The sequence below is a fragment of the Phragmites australis genome, chromosome 18 (assembly GCF_958298935.1).
Source record: "Phragmites australis chromosome 18, lpPhrAust1.1, whole genome shotgun sequence".
Lineage (NCBI taxonomy): Eukaryota > Viridiplantae > Streptophyta > Magnoliopsida > Poales > Poaceae > Phragmites > Phragmites australis.
In genome coordinates, this window is record NC_084938.1 from 9,717,893 (window position 1) to 9,736,662 (window position 18,770).

Genomic DNA, 18,770 nt, shown 5'->3' on the forward strand with positions numbered 1-18,770 from the left:
CGTCCAAACCTCGTTGGCAGCCGTTTTGGTCATACGACAACGGCGACTTGAGTAGTGGTAGTCGTTGGGCAGTGGCGCCAGCCATTGTAACGGGCGGCAGTCAATCTTTTGGAGGCGGCGGCTACGGCCAGCCGTCGGTGGCTGACACGGCAAAGGAGGCGGCGCCTAGCCGCATTGGCGGTGCCACCAAGGGGACGAGGAGGGGCGCGGGGGGGGGGGGGGTGTTAGGGGAAACCTAACCCTAAAACTCCTCGGCTGGACCTAATGGGCTCGGTCGAATGGGCCGAAACTGGATCGAGGCCCAAAACAGGGCATTTCGTGCGATTTTTAGAGAAGACCCTAGTGTTTTTTCTAAATTTACGTGCCATAGCCAAAATATATAAAAACCTTAGTTTTTCTTTATGTTTTTTTCCCTAAGACTTAATGTTAATTGTACTATGTACTGTTTAACTTCATGTAGTATCGCAATCTAGACCCTCAGGTGTATAGGAATTGCATTATGTTGTGTATTGCTGCAAGTTTCTAGTATTACCTCAGGAATACATTATCATTTCATGTGATTGTAGTTTCTTACACAATATTTCTTGCTTTCTTGCAATTCAATATTCATATATTTATGCATTTCCATATTTATTTAAGACTCAGCTTAAATACATGAAGATGATTATGCAAAAAAATTACGGTGATTACCTTATTATTGTATTGGTATAGACAAAAGGTAGTAGCGACTATAACCATAGCAACGACTATAGTGTCGTCCACCTTAATTGGATGACGTCTATGTTATAGTAGCGAGTTACTCGCCTACTGCTATGAGGTCTACACCAAATGGTGATTACTTTCAACGTGCCCATGTTCAAAATGGAGACCAATACTTTAGCAACAATTTTTTTTGTCTGTCATGAAGGTCTACATCAATAAGAATTCAATACTCATATTGAATTTTTATTTTGCATGATTACAACAATTCCATGATATTTAATTTTACTTTCATAGTAAATTAATTCAATTCATGGTATTTTCATGTAGGAAATGGCTTATATCACCAACAGAGATTTTTAGGAACTTGCGTTAGATGGTCACAACTATATAACTTGGGTAATAGATGTCAAGATTTCTATGACATCCCGAGGTTTCACTTCAGCTATCACTGAACCTCTACCTGATGCCCCGGCGATACCTCACACAACCAAATATGGAGCCTTATATTTCTTAATGCATCATCTCCATCCAAATATGAAAAATGAATACCTGATGGAAGAAGATCCACTTGCTCTTTGGACATCTCTCAAAGAACGTTATGATCAGCAAAAAACTGTCATTCTGCCTGAACCAACTCACAAATGGTCATACATTCGGTTTCAAGGCTTCAAATATGTGGCAGATTATAATTCAGCTATTCATAAGATTTGTTCAAAATTGCGCTTTTGTGATCAGCCTGTCTCCGATACGGATATGATTGAGAAGACACTGTCTACTTTGCTGCTAGCCAATAGGGTATTGCAACAGCAGTATCATACTCAAAAGTACACCATGTATTCTAAATTAATGTATACACTACTCTAGGTAGAAAAACACGATGAACTTCTTATAAAGAATCATCAATAGCGCCCGACAGGTGTGGCTCCACTGCCTAAAGTAAATTCAAATATTCAAAATAAAAGAGTTTGGGTTCAAAGGAAAATGGCAGCGCAATAAGAACAAGCAGAGATGAAGTGGAATTCACAAAGGGAAAGGAAAATTTGAGAAGCAAGACCGCAATGATAATCATCAAGATTGTTTGAAATGTGGTTGTATGAACCACCGTTATTTGTCATTATGTATTGTATCTCACAATGATACTCAATAATGTCTATATATATTTATATGAATAAAATCTTAATGAATTTTGATTTCAATATATAGATTTTATGGGAGACAATCAAATGAAGGAGGAAATTTGTTTAGTGGACAATTGTACCCCTAATACAATATTAAGGGAGACAAAGTATTTCCATACTTTTAAAAAGGGGCAAGGAAATATTATGACCATCGCTGAACATGATGCGTTGATTGTTAGTTCTGACAGAGCCATAGTCACTCTTCCAATAGGTACTCAAATTGTAATCGAGGATGCACTCTTGTATCATGATTCAACTCATACCCTATTGAGTTATAAAGATATCCATCAAAATGGTTTTCATATTGAAACCCATAATCACAAAATGATGAATATCTTTTCATCACAAAAAATAACGGATATGACAAGTGCTTGAGAGAATTCCTTCATTATCCTCTGGGTTGTACTACACATACATCAAACATGTACCACATGTTGCATTCAAGATATTTTACAATTTTGATAAATTCAAGACATGACATAATCGCCTTGGTCATCCTAAAATAGGGTTGATGTGAAATATTTTCAGTAATTCTGTTGGTCATAATATTTTAAAATTCCAAAAATCCTCATATTTTGTTTGCACCACATGTGCAACAAGGAAATTAATTTTAAGGCACTCTGACCTTAAAATTAAAGATGAATCACTAAATTTCCTTGAACGCATTCAATGTGATATATGTGGTCCAATTCAGCCATTAAATGGACCATTTTGGTACTTTATGGTGCTCATATATGCATCTATCCGATGGATACATGTGTTTCTTCTATCAACAAGGAACCATGCATTCGCGAAGTTGATTGCTCAAATTATTAAATGAGAAAAATTCCTTGTTTGCCATTGGAAGATAAGGTGGTTTTCTATTTGCCATACCACGAAATGAACTTTCTTATTTTCTATTGGTTCTAATTTTCATTCCTTCCTCGTCACTGTCGTCGATTTGATCGATAGAAAAGACACATTTTCCCTTGGGGAGAAGGATGACTGCCTTGGGCGTGGCCGCCAACAGCTAATCAAAGTTTAGTACTCTTTAGAAGCCAAATCTTAAAATGTGATGTACTCGAGAGTTGTAGAAAATTTCTTTATGAATAGATTAGGAGATATGAAATTTTGAAGTCATGTTTTTTGCCGAACATTAGGGGAGCTGCATAATTACATTTGTGACTATGATTAGGTATAGAAAAAGTCAGAACTAATTTTTGTAGTGCATACAAAAGCTGTAGAAATTTTATGTAGATAATTTTAGTGTGCTTATTTGTTGCATTTCTTGTTGTAAAAAAATAGACATAAAAATAACAAGGTAACTGGACTACATTGACTACTTCCTCCCAAAGGGCAAATGTGTCTTTTTTTATGGGACAAATGGATGGCAGTGGTGAGGAAGGAATGAAAATTAGAAGAACTGGCAAATAAGGAAGTTCATTTTGTAGAATGGCAAATCTTGAATCACCTTATCTTCCGATGGCAAATAAGGAATTGTCTCAAATTAAATTACGAGCAAATTGTTGACAACAGGATAAAATCCATAAGAATGGATAATGCCACTGAATTTACTTCACAGACCTTCAATGATCATTGTATGGCCTTATAAATTAACTTGGAGCACTAGTACCATATGTGCACACACAAAATGGTTTGGCTGAATCTTTTATTAAAAGAGTGAAATTGATTGCAAAACCATTGTTGAATATCTAACTATAAGGTATATACACATAAGGAGTACATCATATATGGATATGATAGTTTGTTCGCATCTTTAATGACTCTGAATATTACAGACCAAAATCTGTAGGACCCGGTATACTCAGAGATCACGAAAGCCGATACTAGGAAGGTCTCGATCGTGTTAACCAACTTAAGTACGACTAGTATCCAAGCTGGATTTAGCTGCCTTGTCTTGATCGACAAGACGGAGGACTCCTAACCAATTACGGCAGGATTCAAGGCAGTGCAGGGCTTGTATAAGGCAGGGACCCAAACCCTTGAAAGGACAACTTCTACAAAACTCCACAACTTCGACAACCTAGAGCAGTTCAACACAACTCAACTCGACGTAAGCACCAAGACCATAGGAGATACTCGTCGACTTCAACTCTAGTTTAGTTTAGATCCGATCTACTCCTTGTAATAGGTCTAGCCACCTTGCTTGTACTCGAGAGAATACATATACATTAACCTCCATACATGACGTATGATATTACTCCAGCTGAGGGTCCAAACCTGTCTACATCGTATGTCTTGTTTTGTGCTCGATCCCTGATCTTGAAGGTACTCCAGTCTAATCATGGACACATTGTCAGGAACAAATCTTCGATAGTTGGCACACCAGGTAGGGGTCTTTTTCTGTTTTTCAGGATCAATCATGTCTCAAGTGCACATCCACGTCGGATTCTCCAACATTGGTTTCTATGACCACTTTGAGTCGGTGGCAGTCATCTTCAAATCACTTCCCGTAGGATTTCAATACGATTTTTAACACCCCGGGACCACCACAAGTCCGGAGAGCTACTAACCTACCTATGAGTCTGCTGAACAATAAAACAATTTCGACATCATCTCCTCTGTAACTAGAGGTATAACTGACCAACCACCACGCAGAGAGAAATATATCATCACACTAACAGTATTAAACATCTTAGGAGACGAGGAACATGCCTCAATCATACATCCATACATAAAGAGATAGATAACACAACAGCTAAGAGGTACCAAACTGACATTACATCCAAAAATAGACAAAAATCGACATCACCTCAAGACACACCTAGAAAGATAGCAAGAGTGAGAGTCGAAGATCTCAACAAGTGAATTATTTTAACAAGCTATTGAGCTACAATGGATTAAAAATTCATATTTAACAAATATATTAACCTGAACATGTTAACATTATTTGAAAAACATAAATGAGCCTAATGATATAACATCCATATGCTATCATCCGCTAGCTACGACTTCATCTTAGTACAAAATGATATTAAATTCTTTCTGGCATCTTAAGATTGACATCGATGCATTTAAAATAAAGACATCCATATGAGTGCAAATGTATGCACATGCCATACTCTTCCTCATCTTTACCCCTCCACGGGCAACGTAAAAGTGTGTATCATACCCCTTCTCAGGTAACATACGATGTTGTACTGGAACGGTCACGAATGCTGCACAACATAACTTCCAATGCATGAAATTGATATATATGATATGCTTCATGCATAAGTAAAAACATAACTTCTAAGATAAAATACTTTCATGACAATGCATAAAGATGCTCATACTATCTTCTTCCTCACCTTTACCCTTTCTCGAGTAACATAAGGGTGCACGTCATACCCCTTCTCAGGTAACATACGGTAATGTATTGGTACGGTCACGGCTAAGTGCGGCGAAAAAACTTCCGATGCAAGATGCCATGCTTATGATATGAACATTTGCATATGAATATACTTCAAGTATTGCATAAACAAAAGACATAACCTTCAGCATATGAATATACTTCAAGTATTCCATACGAAGAGTACGAACATCTACAAGTGAATAACATACCCCACTTCCTTTACCTCATAATCTATGAAATCATCAAATCTTCAGAAGGTAGATAGAAGTAATATGCCCACATTCAATTTAAAGGATTATTAGAGACCGCAGCAATTAAAAGATGGAGGGAACCAAATAATAAACTATAGCATAACGCAATCACTTGCCTTCACCGACGACGAAAGCAGAACTGGCTGCATCTTAAAGCGGCACCACTTAAATAAGTGCATAAATTAGCACCAAAATATCACAACACAAAAAACAAAAGGAGACTCGCTCCTATGCCCAAAAATTCCGCAAACAAGGAGATATCAAAATCGACAGAGATACATCTACCACTTTGCTTGCATGATGTCGAGTAAGAACTTTCTCTAACGAGGTCGAAGCCAAACAACAAAACAACATGCGAACAAACTCTCAGCGGACAACAACATTGTTTTATCAATTACTTCTAAATCGCCTGTCCAAAAAGAGCAAGACCGGCGCTAACGGAAAGATATCAACGATATATACAACTTTCATGTCAACCATATGGTTGAATTCGACACTAATTAACCTCAAGTTCAAATTAATTCGCTGCATGCTAAATGAATTACCGAAGCACTAATCTGACGATGAAAGTGATAGATTCCACCCACCCACAAGCATCTAAGGACTACGAAAAGGTCACCTTGGGAGCGGAATCACAAACTGATGATGAAAACCGGCGAACTCGCGAAAACCCTCCCTTCTCCCTCCTCCTCCTCCTCCTCCTCCTTCTTTGTTTCTTTGTTTCTTTCTTTATTTCTTTCTTTTCTTTCTTTCTTTTCTTCTCATGGCTGGCCGGCCATCTCCTCAGCACCCCCACGCCCCTTGTTCCTCCGGCTTCCACCGGCTGGAGGCGCTTCAGCTGGTGACCGGTGGCCGGGCGGCACAGCCGGCTTGGCATGGTGATGAGCAACGCAAGCGGCGGGCAGCGCAGGTGGCTCGGCATGGTGGCGAGGGACGCAAGTGGCGTGCGGTGGTGGCGCAAGCGGCTCGGCATAGTGATGGGAAGCGGCGGGTAGCGGTGGTCGGGCGGCCGGCGGAGGTGGTCGCGGCGGCAGGGGCTAGGGTTAGAGAGGGTCAGGCACGAGAGGTGGGCAGACTGGGTGGGAGCCGATCCGGCCAAAGTCTTATCTTTTTTTTCTTTTCATCGAATGGTCTAGATTTATTGGACTCGTCACGGCTTCACCGAGTATCTAAACAGGACATTACATAAAAAAATGGATTCATCTCAATGAGATCTACGCATCCGCGATCTACGATCGTCCATCCGAGCAACGTATAAAAAAGGTCAAATTTCGCATCTATCGCAGGCCGCACGGATAACTTCTGAATTTTGAAAATTTTCAGGTATTACAGATTTGATCACAAATAATATTGGCCATATATGCTGATAATATCAAATGAAGAAGCATAGGCCGACAGAGATTAGTGATTACACAAAATTTCATTGGCACAAGCAAAACTTTCGGTGTCTAAATCAAATCGATGGACATGTGACGGCAATGGCACAGAGTGAACAAATTAAAAAGCGACGGCAAATGAGTTACCCAATGGCAGATTATATATTTCCTCAATAGATATATCATGATGCGTATATACATATATATATTATAATTCAGAAATAGTTGCAAATGTGCTTTTCCCTCACAATGATATGTCGGTGCAGTTCCGCTGTATTCTGCGAATCAAACGGTAAAGAGCCACCAAGAAGGGCATACAACACAACCCCACTGCTCCAGACATGCATCAACCTGGCCACCAATATGCAGCTCACCAGAAATCACCTACAATTAAACACATGTCAACACGAACACATATATAACAACTATAATTATAGGTTTGTAAAACGGAAAAGTAAACTAATATGAGCAATTGGCATAGAGGATACACCTCAGGGGCAGCATAATGGGAGCTCCCACCCTTGGTATTCAGAAATTGACCATCTTGCATTATTTTTGCTGAACTCAAAATTAGCCAGCTTGACGTTGTACTCGGAATCCAATAACAAGTTCTCAAGCTTTAAATCACAATGAACGACCATGTTTCTGTGGCAGTACTCGACTCCAGATATAATCTGCTTCATCAGACTTTAAAGAAATTAATAACAAAAAGGAAGAATAAAAATTGCTTCTGCGTGGAATTTTACAATGGTATAGCTAGGTGTGCATATGGGATTGTAACTCGTAATCGGTCGTGAACTTTAAAAATCAAGAATCCGATCCTAAATGAGAAGGCCAATATGCCGAAAAACCCAGCGAGCTCATCCTCCTGCAGTCTACCTTTTGATAGGACGTAGTCAAAAAGTTCCCCATTCTTGCAATATTCCATTATAATGAAAACAGCTTCAGAGGTTTCATCGTGAAGTTTGACGACATTGGGACAAGCAAAGAACGTGTGACGCGATGGGACAGAGCGGATTTTTTTTTAGCTGTTTAAATGGAGAACATCGGGATAGAATGGTTTGGAAAAGGAATATTCTTCAAAGATTCAGGATGGAGTTATTCCAAAAAACGGTGCAACGCAGTTGTCCCACTTCGAACGTGACACTGACGGTGGATCCGAGGTACTAAAATAGACTCGTTCCATTCCATCCACTAAACAAGCATCTATATATAAATAGAATCATCACATCCTCAAATATATAAATAGAATCATTCCATCCTACCTCACTCTCAACCAAACACTATCGAACTCAATTTCTTTATTCGCTGCATAGAAGTATTTAAGGATAATGCTGCAGGTATAAGGTTACAAGTTACAGGAAAAATAAAAAGTAAGGAAACTAGCTACCTAAAGAAAACAAAGCTGAAGAACAATAAAAAACATCACACTATAAAGCCTGGGTTGGAATTACTAGTAAATGCGGACTAATGCGCATAGATGGAACTTAACACTTATGTGCTTGTATTAGTGCGAGGATTCACTACTACGGTTCAAAAATGCGACGGTAAGGTTACCGACCTTCCCGCTGCGGCTCGGTTTCAAAAATCGTTCGGTTACCGAATTTGAATTCAAAAAATTCAAACCGAATTTGAAAAAAATAAAAAATTCCAAAAAAATCTGATAAAAAACTAGAGGTAATTTCAAGAGTATCTGTGAAAACGAAACTTGAAACAAATATTGTTTCGACATCCAAATTGATGGGCAAACTTTGGACATATTTCTAATGGGCTCGTTTCTGTTCTGGGCCGAATGAACAGTGGACTTTGGCCCATTTGTAGCCCATGGCGAATGGATAAGCTGGCGTCGGTAAGCGCGTCCTGGCAGCATTTCACTTTCCCCACCACGAATGCAGGAGCTCCTAGAGCGGCACTGGCGACATTCTGATCGATTCCGTGGAAGGACGGCGCGATTCCGGTGGTGAAACTTCGGTAACCGACAGCTTCAACTCGGTTACCGACCGATTTAATTCGGTAACCGACAGCTTCAACAGCTCGGGCGCGGAGTTTGGGCGCAAGATCGGTAACCATTTCTCCCCCTTCGGTAACCGTTAATTTGTGTGCGATTTTTGCAGAGTAGCGGTCGGTAACCGATGTAGTTAGTTCGATTTTAGCAATTTAACGGTCGGTATCGTGTTATTTTGACAATGCAATGTGTTATTAGTTCGGTTGTGAACTGTGCAGTAGTTCTTTCATGTAAAATGCATTGTTCGGTGAAGAGTTCGGGTGAATCGTTGAGCTATAGACCTTATTACATTGAATTGTCCATGTACATGTGAATGATGGTAATATATGTGCTACATAATCGGTTATGTAGGTGTATATGATGCTAATATGCGGTCAAATAAGTTTATTAGTTGGGTAAGCATTGATAGTTTTTGTTCAATTGAGTTGGGTAACGATTTGAACACATGTGGGCATATGTATTAGTAGGCTAACCTTCGAGATTTCTTCTTCGTATAGAGAAATTGCAAACTAATCAATGACAGATAAAGATGTGGTGTGGCAGCATGGGGATAATTTGGCTCCGGGTTTTAGGTGTAATTATTGCAATAAGTCGAAGACAGGTGGTGGTGCCACAAGGTTGAAAGAACATTTGGCAGGGCGCGGATCAAATGTTGTACACTGTGATAGGGTGCCTCCAGATGTACGTGATTATTTTAGACGTGAGCTGGATAGGGCAAAAGATAAGAGGAAGGGAAAGGCAGATGAGAGGCTTCGGAGGCAAGAATCAGCTAGAGTTCAAGTAGATTTGACAAGCGACAATGAGGACACGAAAGAGGAACAGGTGCAGCATGCCATAGGTCAATTGAGGGATGAGGAAGAGTTTAGGAGGAGGGCAGGCGAGTCCTACGAGCATGGAGGTGGTAGTGGTACTGACAGAGGGGGCTCTGTATTAAAGAGGATGCTTAGGAGAGCATCGTCAACAAGGGAGCCACCACCAAGTGTCCAGGATTACAATGTTGCTTTAGCAAAATCCCCTGTGCAACCGAGGATTGACACCGGGTCATGGAGTGCCAAGGGAAAGAAAGTGAAGGAAGCTATTGGTGTGGCATGGTCCAATTTTTTTCACACTTCAGGCATTCCTGGCAGAAGGGCGGACGATGCATTTTTTATCGCTGCAGTTAAAGAAACACAAAAATGGGGTGAGTGATTTAGTGTGCAATGAATTTATTATTGTCATACTTATTTCTTTTTGAGGTCTGATCATTTGTTCTGTAACAGGCGAGGGTGTACCATCTCCAACAGGGCGGGATATAGATGGTAAGTATCTGGACGAGAACGAAAATGCTTTAAAGAAAATATTTGACAAGTGGAAGCTAGAATGGCCAGAATATGGTGTTACTATAATGTGCGATTCAAGTACGGGACCGACGCACATGAGTATTATTAATTTCCTCTTATATTGAAATGGTCGTATGTTTTTTCACAAGTCTATTGATGCGACCGGCTACAGTCAAGATGCAAAATATTTGAATACGGTATATTATTTTTCTCAGTTGGTAACATAGTATTTAAATTGTTGCATATTTATTTGGTTCATTCTTTTATGCAGGAGATAAGAGCAGTGGTAACTGATTTGGGTCCACAAAATATTGTACAGATTGTGACTGATAACGGGTCCAACTATAAGAAGGCATGTCAGGTTTTGAGAAGGGAATATCCTGCTATCGCGTGGCAGCCTTGTGTGGCACACACGATAAATTTAATGTTAAAATCGGTTGGTGATTTTAGAGAACACGACATTGTCATCCAAAGTGCAAGGGCTATATCACGATGGCTGTACAATCATTCGAAACTACATGAAATGATGAAGGCAGCAATTGGTGGAGAGTTGGTGAGGTGGAATGCCACAAGATTTGGAACTAACTACCTATTTCTTGATAGCTTTCTACGATGAAAGGATAAGTTCATGCAATGGATGGCATCTAGTGAGCTCCAGCAGTCTCGATACATTAGTTCTGATATTGGGAGATATGCACATAGTTGCCTATCCAGCTTACCATGGTGGGACAATCTAAAAATGGTTGTCGATTCCGTCCAGCCATTGTATGCATTCCTCCGTTTTGCGGATCAGGACAAAGTGCCAACATTGAGTAAGGTGCTCCTGAGATACACCATTGTGAAGCATGAGTATGAATCATTGTATAAGAATGATAGGGATTCTTTGGATAAGTACATGGCAATTGTCGATCGTAGAATGAATGATCTAGCCAATGGGACATACATGAATGCCGGTAATACACTCCTACCACTTTTCAAATGCTTGTGTTTCTAATGCTTTTAGTACTAATGTTTTGATCGTCAACTTGCAGTGGCCGCTTTGAACCCCTGCACGCATTACGCGTATGGCACAGGTCCAACCTTGTTTGAAGATCTCCGTGAGGCATTTGAGAGGATGACTGATGTTACTACTTCCGCGGAAGCACTTATTGAGGCTGAAACGTATCGGACAAAGTCTCTCTCATTCTCAGGTCCTCTAGCTGCACGGATGGTTTGTGACTGCAGGACTCATCCGGGTATGAAGATTTTTACATATCTATCTGATCCGTCATTTTACCTACTTTTCTGAGCCTCATATCACTACACCTACTTGCAGCGCAATGGTGGTCCATGTTTGGTTCGTCTACACCTACACTATCAATGCTTGCTAGACGCCTAGTGTCACAGTGCGCATCATCTAGTGGTTGTGAGAGGAACTGGAGTACATTTGCTTTCATCCACACCAAAGTTCGCAACTGATTAAGCTACAAGAAGCTCCATAAGTTGGTGTATGTCAACTACAACCTGATAATACAGAACAACTTGGATGCAGGTATCAGGTCAACTCTTGATGATGATCCATTTCAGCGGCTTATGGAGCTCACATTGAATGAGGATAACAATCCGCTCCGGGACTGGATGGAGACTGGGAGATCAAATGCAGCCCCTGAGCTTGACGAGGAGGACACAGATAGCGACGTACCCCTGCCTACTCACCTGGTGACAGACACAGTGAACACACCTGACTTGCAACAATGGGCTGCTACAACGGTTGGTGACACACACACGGGAAAGAGGAAGAAGCAAATGACGCAAAGAAAGAAGAGCAAGAGGACTAAGGGCAAGGGCAAAAGACAAGTGCAAAGTGATGAGAGCACGAATAGTGACCCAAAGAGCCCAACTTACCAAGAATCGAATGACAGCAGCTCAAAGACTAACAGTGGTGATGTGATGGTCAGGGCGGTGATGCTCATCCAGGCCAAACATCTGTCGTTCCTCCTGTGCAATTCACTGGTGAGAGTCAGTTTTCACATGCCACGCAAGATCAGGACCACAGTGCTCCATCCTCACCAAGGCATATAACACATAGTGGCCACGATGGACCACAAGATAGTGCGAGCTATTCCAGCAGCTATAGCATGGAGAGTAGTTCTGGATCGTATCCGTACCACTATCCTGCCCCCGATGCTCATTCAGAGCCTCCTATTCAGTGGGTCTATGAGTGGCAAGACCCTGAGTTTTATGCCACTTTGCAAGGACAATGTTCAACCACTTCTGCATGGACAGGACAAACATGGGCTGAGTTTAAAGCAGAGTTACTATCGACACGACAGCTAATGCTAATGTCCACCGATGAGTACACTATGGCCGAATGTAATCGGCCCCCAAGCTGGTGGTTCTAAAGGTGATGCAAATTTACTTTCGAAGGTCATGATAATTCCATATATATTTATTAATTTCAGGCGCTGCATATGTAATATACGCATATATTCAAAACAATAATTATATGTTCGTGCTTGAATTGCTATTACTATCTGTTTGTTGCCTTCGAAACATAAAAAATTAGCAAAGGTCATGCCAAAATTTTATATGATATTAGAAAACATATCATGGTTATATACTATTTTTCCTCATGATTTAGTGGGCAATTATTTGTTTATTATGATTTTTCAGCTTAATTATTGAAAATGCATCCACACATGTCGGTAATCGCTAAAAATCAATCGGTAATCGCACAAATGCGATCGGTTATCGAACTGTCGGTAACCGCCCAAACCGCTCAATTTATCGAGCAAACCGCTCGGTAACCGGTCCAAACCGACCGGTTACCGAGAGATCAAAAATCCGATTTTTCCGCAAAAATTCAAAATTTGCCGAATGAATTTTCTCCGATTTTTTTTGAATTTTTGACCGGTAATCGCGGTTACCGCGGTTTTTCTGACCTCCGGCGGTAAGTTGAACCTTGATAGGGGGCGACGCGGTGTTATTGCGAACATAGGATAGTTCAACGACACAACGGCCGCCATTGATGGAATAGCTGCTCAGTGGAGATATGATATATATTCCCCCGATTCCAAATTTATGTTGTTTAGGACATCAACACTCCAATATGATACTTTTGAGTTTTGAGCTTGTCTGTGTGTTGCCTTTTGCTGTGCTATGAATCTGCTGTTGCTCTGTCCTGGGTTTAGCACCACCCTCCGTTTGTTCCCTGGGCCTAGTTTAAAACCATGCCTGTCCACTTCTTATGAATCATAACAATTCAAATGGAAACATTTTGAACTGGAACGTGAGGAGTTTGAACATTGATGATAAATGGTTGGCTGTTAGGTCTAGTGTTAGGACCCTAACATCGGATTCCTTGTGCGTCCTGTATCAGTCCCTGAATCAAATAGCTGATACACATAAAATTTAGTAGAATGATATTAAATACATACTTCAAATAAAATAATTACCTGAACAGAGTAAACGATAATCTCGTTGACTAGGATCTACAACAAATCAGTTAAGCAGAAGAGCCTACAATGGAACAAAGCAGTACAAAGCGGAACAACCTAATGCCACATGCAACTCGGGTTAGACTTCTCTTTAATTTCATCTGGGTTGAGGTTGATATCCATCTCAACAATCTGAAAGTAGCAAGGCTTATTGCAGAAGGTACTCAATAAGTCCTATACTACTTATTTTGATAAATGCATAAAGTATGACTCAAGGACAAGGCTTTACAGGTTCAGTTTTAAGCATAAAATATTTTATACAGGCATCTAGTTATATTCTCTATGGTTAACTTTGAAAACAGTGTAAATAAGGTAACAAGGTATATTTGGGAGGTTTTCGGTCCTAAGAGGGGCTACACTTTGCTCCGTAGTCCCTATCATTGTGTCTGGTGTACCTTTAATACTACACAGCTCCTGGTGGATTGAGCGAGCAACCTTATCATACGGACATCTAGTCTACACACTCGTCAAAGACACACACCCTTGAGTCTAACCAAAGCGTGGCTATTGCTTTGCATTTCCATGATCGTGGACACGGCTATTCGAATAGATTTCTATTCTGCAGAGGTTGTACACTATACCCACGCGATATGCTTAGCTTCCTTCCGTTACAAGCGAATAAGCGAATCATACTGAGACACTTCAATCCCCTTCTCTTGCTGAACTATACTACATGATACTACAAGATACCACAAGTGCTTTAGTGTCACGTCCCAAAATCCGTAATCACGCGATTAAGTCTAATTATGCATCATTAGTGTCATGATTAGTTTCGTGGTAAATTGTTTTGGCACATTAGAGCAATTCATTTTGAGTCAATCAGATGATAGAAAGAAATTCAGGAGAGAAAATAATGTATTTCACAATTAAAATAGAATTCTTTCTTTTACATGTGGGACCCACCAAGCTGGCTAGCCCCACACCTCACTCACTCTCCCTCACTCACGTGCAGCCACCTGCTCCCACTCCCTCTCCCCCGTGCCCTCACTCCCACTCGAGCAAGAAAGGGGAGCAACCCACTCTCCCTCTCCTCTCAAGCTCTCTTTCTTTCTCCCTCAAATCCGCCCTCAAGAACTTGGATACGAGGTGAGTATGTGGTATCCACGTGATTTCTAGCTCATGAGCTTCCCATCCCTCCAATTCGTTTGCTCTTTTCTGAAATATTCAAGTCGATTTTGACTCATTTTGGTGTTTAGGGTTGAAACACGAGGAACACCAGATTTCCTCGTCTCTCAAGCGATTTCCTCCGTTTCCTTCGTCACCCAATGGTCACTGACCTCCACAAGTATCGTGGGTAAGTCCCTTAAGCTTCCTCCCGACGAGAATGTGTGATTTGGGTGTTCGATTTTGAGTTCGAGCAAAGTTCTTGAGTTATTGAGCTTCAAAGCAATTTAGGGATTTGGATGAATTTGAGGTAAGGAATTGAGTTGCTAGGTTGATGAGTGATTTCTAGGCTTCATGAACTATCTCAAGCATGTCTCCCTTTGATTTGGAGAAGCTCGCAAAATCAAATCGGTCGTTTTCCCCACAAATAATTGCTTTATGCACAACTCCGAAGACTTCGGAAAATTGTTCGGAGACTGCACAATTCGAGGACTCTGCAAAAATGTGTGGAGACTCCACAGTGCTGAGTGTCCACAAAAATTCGTAGAGACTCTTGTGGTTACTGTTCATCAGCCATTTGCTGATAGCTTGTAAAATTTGTAATTAATTTCTACGAACTCCAAAAATCATGAAACCAGTTGCATTAGCTTTGTATGAGTATGAACTACATGTTAAAAATGTTGGAACTCATTAAATGATTTGTGAGAATTAATTAGTTAAATAAATATGTTTCAGCTTATTGAAATCACAGTTAATAGATATCATGTCCTAAACTTGTGAAACCAGTTGGAAAATTCATGTTATGATTAGTGCCATCTAGAAAAAAATGTTTTCATGCATTATAAAGCATAGTTTTTCGATCTCCAGACCCTCAGCAGGAGGCCCGACTTTCGAAGGCTGCGGGCCCCTTCGGGCAACCTCTCCGGTACGTATGTGACCTTCCCAAAACTCAGAGCTACAGTAAGCCCCCTCCAGAGCTTTCGATCTCCGGAACCTCAGCAGGAGAACTGGCCCCCGGAGGCTGTGGACCCCTTCAGGCCACCCCTCCGGTACCCGTGCGGCCTTTTGAAGCCTAAAGATGCAGCCGGCCTCTGGAGATAATATCAGGAAACAAAGGACACCCCCTGCAGCCGACTTGACACGAGGTGACGGGCGATTAATGCCGGTGCAAGTGGTGCATATTCTGACACCCCAGTGCGATGAAAGTCGTCTTGACACCCTCGGTAGAGGAGCGCCGGGTCGTAATTGGCGACCGGCTCACCCCTCAAGGGGCAGGCACCACAACAGTTACCACGGTAGATATTTATCTTCTATGTAGGGTAAAAAGTAGTTATCCAGAATAAGGGCCAGTAATTCGGCTAGGTCATAGATATTTGTACATCGTGATAACTTGTACACTAATCTACGTACCACCCTATAAATAGGGGGTCGTGGTCATCTGGACAGGGATGGGTCACAAGGAGAACGCTCAATAAAACACAGAGGGCAATACACAGGACACAAAGGTGCATAAACAGAAAGTCACGCTGTGATACTCCCCTAGACCGATCCATTTTTCTACTATCAATACATTTGTGGTGTTCCTTCCTCTCAAACTTCGTCTCCAAGGTTGAGTCTCCTCCTTAGAAAAAACTCTCACCATACTTGCTGGGGCAAGATGATCTCTTGCTCCAACAGCGCGCTGTCCGTGGGGACTCAAACACAAAAGTGCTAAAGTGTGGTAGGAATCCACCAGAAAAACCACAAAAGCGCTAGCTCTAGCCGCCATATCCACCATTGCAGCCATGTAACCATATGCATGGCTGTCTCAGGCATGCACACCATGTGCACCCTCCAGCCCCGCTGCCGTGTGGGACGGTGTTCCTCTGGCCTTGACCAACCTAGAACCTTGGGCCAGTACGGAAACTCTAGACGGCGTGGAGGCCTTCCAGCATCTGTATCTCGAAGACCTCGCTGCACCAGGAGAGGTCGCGATCGAGGCCGCAGCCAAGTAGGCCGCTTTCTAGTGGTTCTGGGTAGTTGAACCCAGGGGTGTTCCCGCTTGGGCTTGGTCCCAAAGTATCTCCTTCGATAGCACCTCAGGCATCCTTCCAGCGTCCTCCTCGGGCCCCTCAGGCAAAAGAGGGTTCCGAGGAGGCGCATGACTCTGGAGTGCATAGACCCCGCCAACGCCCTCGACACAGCCCTCATGATGCCAGCCGCGTGCAGGGAACCACAAGTCCACCTTATCCAGGGAGGCGTAGTAGGAGCCACTCCGGATCCGAAAGCTGGTTCACCGGATGACCTCGACGGTCCCCTCAATGGGAAGGAGGCCCTGGGGAAACCACGGGCTCTGGGGCACGCGGTCGCCGGCAGCGACCTCAACGTCAACCACAAGGTCTGGTACCCCAGAGGCATACGAATGCATCCTGCACAGACAAGAGCGCATCCACAACACCAACGACTGCTGAACCCTCATGACCTTCCGGGAAGAACACCTTCGGAGCCGGGCAGAAGACTGAGGGAACTGGCGAAGGATGATATAGGGGTCAGAAGCCTGGGGTAGGCTCCCAGTAAATCCCTAGCCCTCCAACTAGCTCCATCTCCACCAACTCCGCCACCGATACTGCAATATCCCAGTGACAAGGACTGAGTTGGAGAATACCGTCACCAGGCTCCGAACAGATTACCTCCGGAGCCGGGTAGCGGGTAAGGGCTGAGGGGGTTGAGGACCACCTCTCCCGACTAGCCTTCTTGTTCGCCTCCGACACGCCATCGCCAGGCTCCGGATGGATTACCTTTGGAACCGAGAAGCAACTAAGGGCCGAGGGGGTCGAGGACCACCTCTCCCGACTAGCCTTCAGCTTCACCTCTAACACACCGTCGCCAGGCTCCGGATGCATTACCTCCAAAGCTGGGCAATGGCTAAGGGTCGAGGGGGTCGTAGACCACCTCTCCTGACTAGCCTTCGGCTTTGCCTCCGTCACGTCATCGCCAGGTTCTTGATAGATTACCTCCGGAGCCAGGCAGTGGCTAAGGGCTGAGGGGATCGAAGACCACCTCTCCCGACTAGCCTTTGTCTTCGCCTCCGACACACCGTCGCTAGGCTCCAGATGAATTATCTCCGGAGCCAGGCAGCGGATAAGAGTCAAGGGGGTCGAGGACCACCTCTCCCGACTAGCCTTTAAGCCTCATAATAGAGACCTTATTCTAGCAAAGGTACACCCACTATTACCTATCGATAGTTTACCTAGTTGGCCTATCTTTCATACAGTAAAGATCAAAACATGTTGGAGGCCTCCAACCTTACTACTAGAAGTCTTTACTACAGATAGCCACTAGGTACAAACGGTAAATCTAGATTGTGTCCCTGTTTAGTAGTAAGCAGTAGAACTTAAGTCACATCTTCATTTAGCATGAGTTATAAATAGTTGTCTAACCTAGCTATGTCTCATACTACAATTAGATGCTTATTGCCAACAGTAGACTGCAAAACTTAACTAGTACATAACCATGCAAATATCTACACTCCTACAGACGCAGTATGCCTAGGTCACCTGGAAGGCAAGACTGCCTAGGTGTCATGAAAGGTATTGTGTAGCCTCGGCAGTGTAGTTGCCATGTATCAAGGGACTTGCTTGATAGACAGTGTTGCGGCGCCACCCGAAGGACTTCTTCGGGAGGAATGACAAGCCCGCGTACCCCGGACGCAGCTTACCTAGGTCACCTGGAAGGCAAGACTGTCTAGGTTTCCTGGAAGGTATCGCATAGTCTTGGTAGACAGTGAGGCCCACATAACTGCAGCTGCGCTATTTGCCTAGGTCACCAAAAGGCAGATTTTGCCAAGGTGTTCCTGGAAGGCATTGTATAGCCTTGGTAGTGTCGAAGCCACACCCCAAGGGATATCCTCGAAGGTGGAGATGCGGTGCTCTGAGGTATGCTGTCGCAAGGAATCCTCGTTGCACGACATGCCTACACAGCGCGGGTACAGCGAGCCTAGGTCACTGTGAAGGCATCAAGCCTAGGTTTTCTGGAAGGCGTTGCAT

General features: G+C 42.7%; 1 pseudogene; it reads right to left on the reverse strand.

The window, feature by feature from the left end:
• Positions 1 to 7,056: 7,056 nt before the first annotated feature.
• Positions 7,057 to 7,820, reverse strand: LOC133898530 (serine/threonine protein kinase OSK3-like; annotated as a pseudogene).
• Positions 7,821 to 18,770: the final 10,950 nt, after the last annotated feature.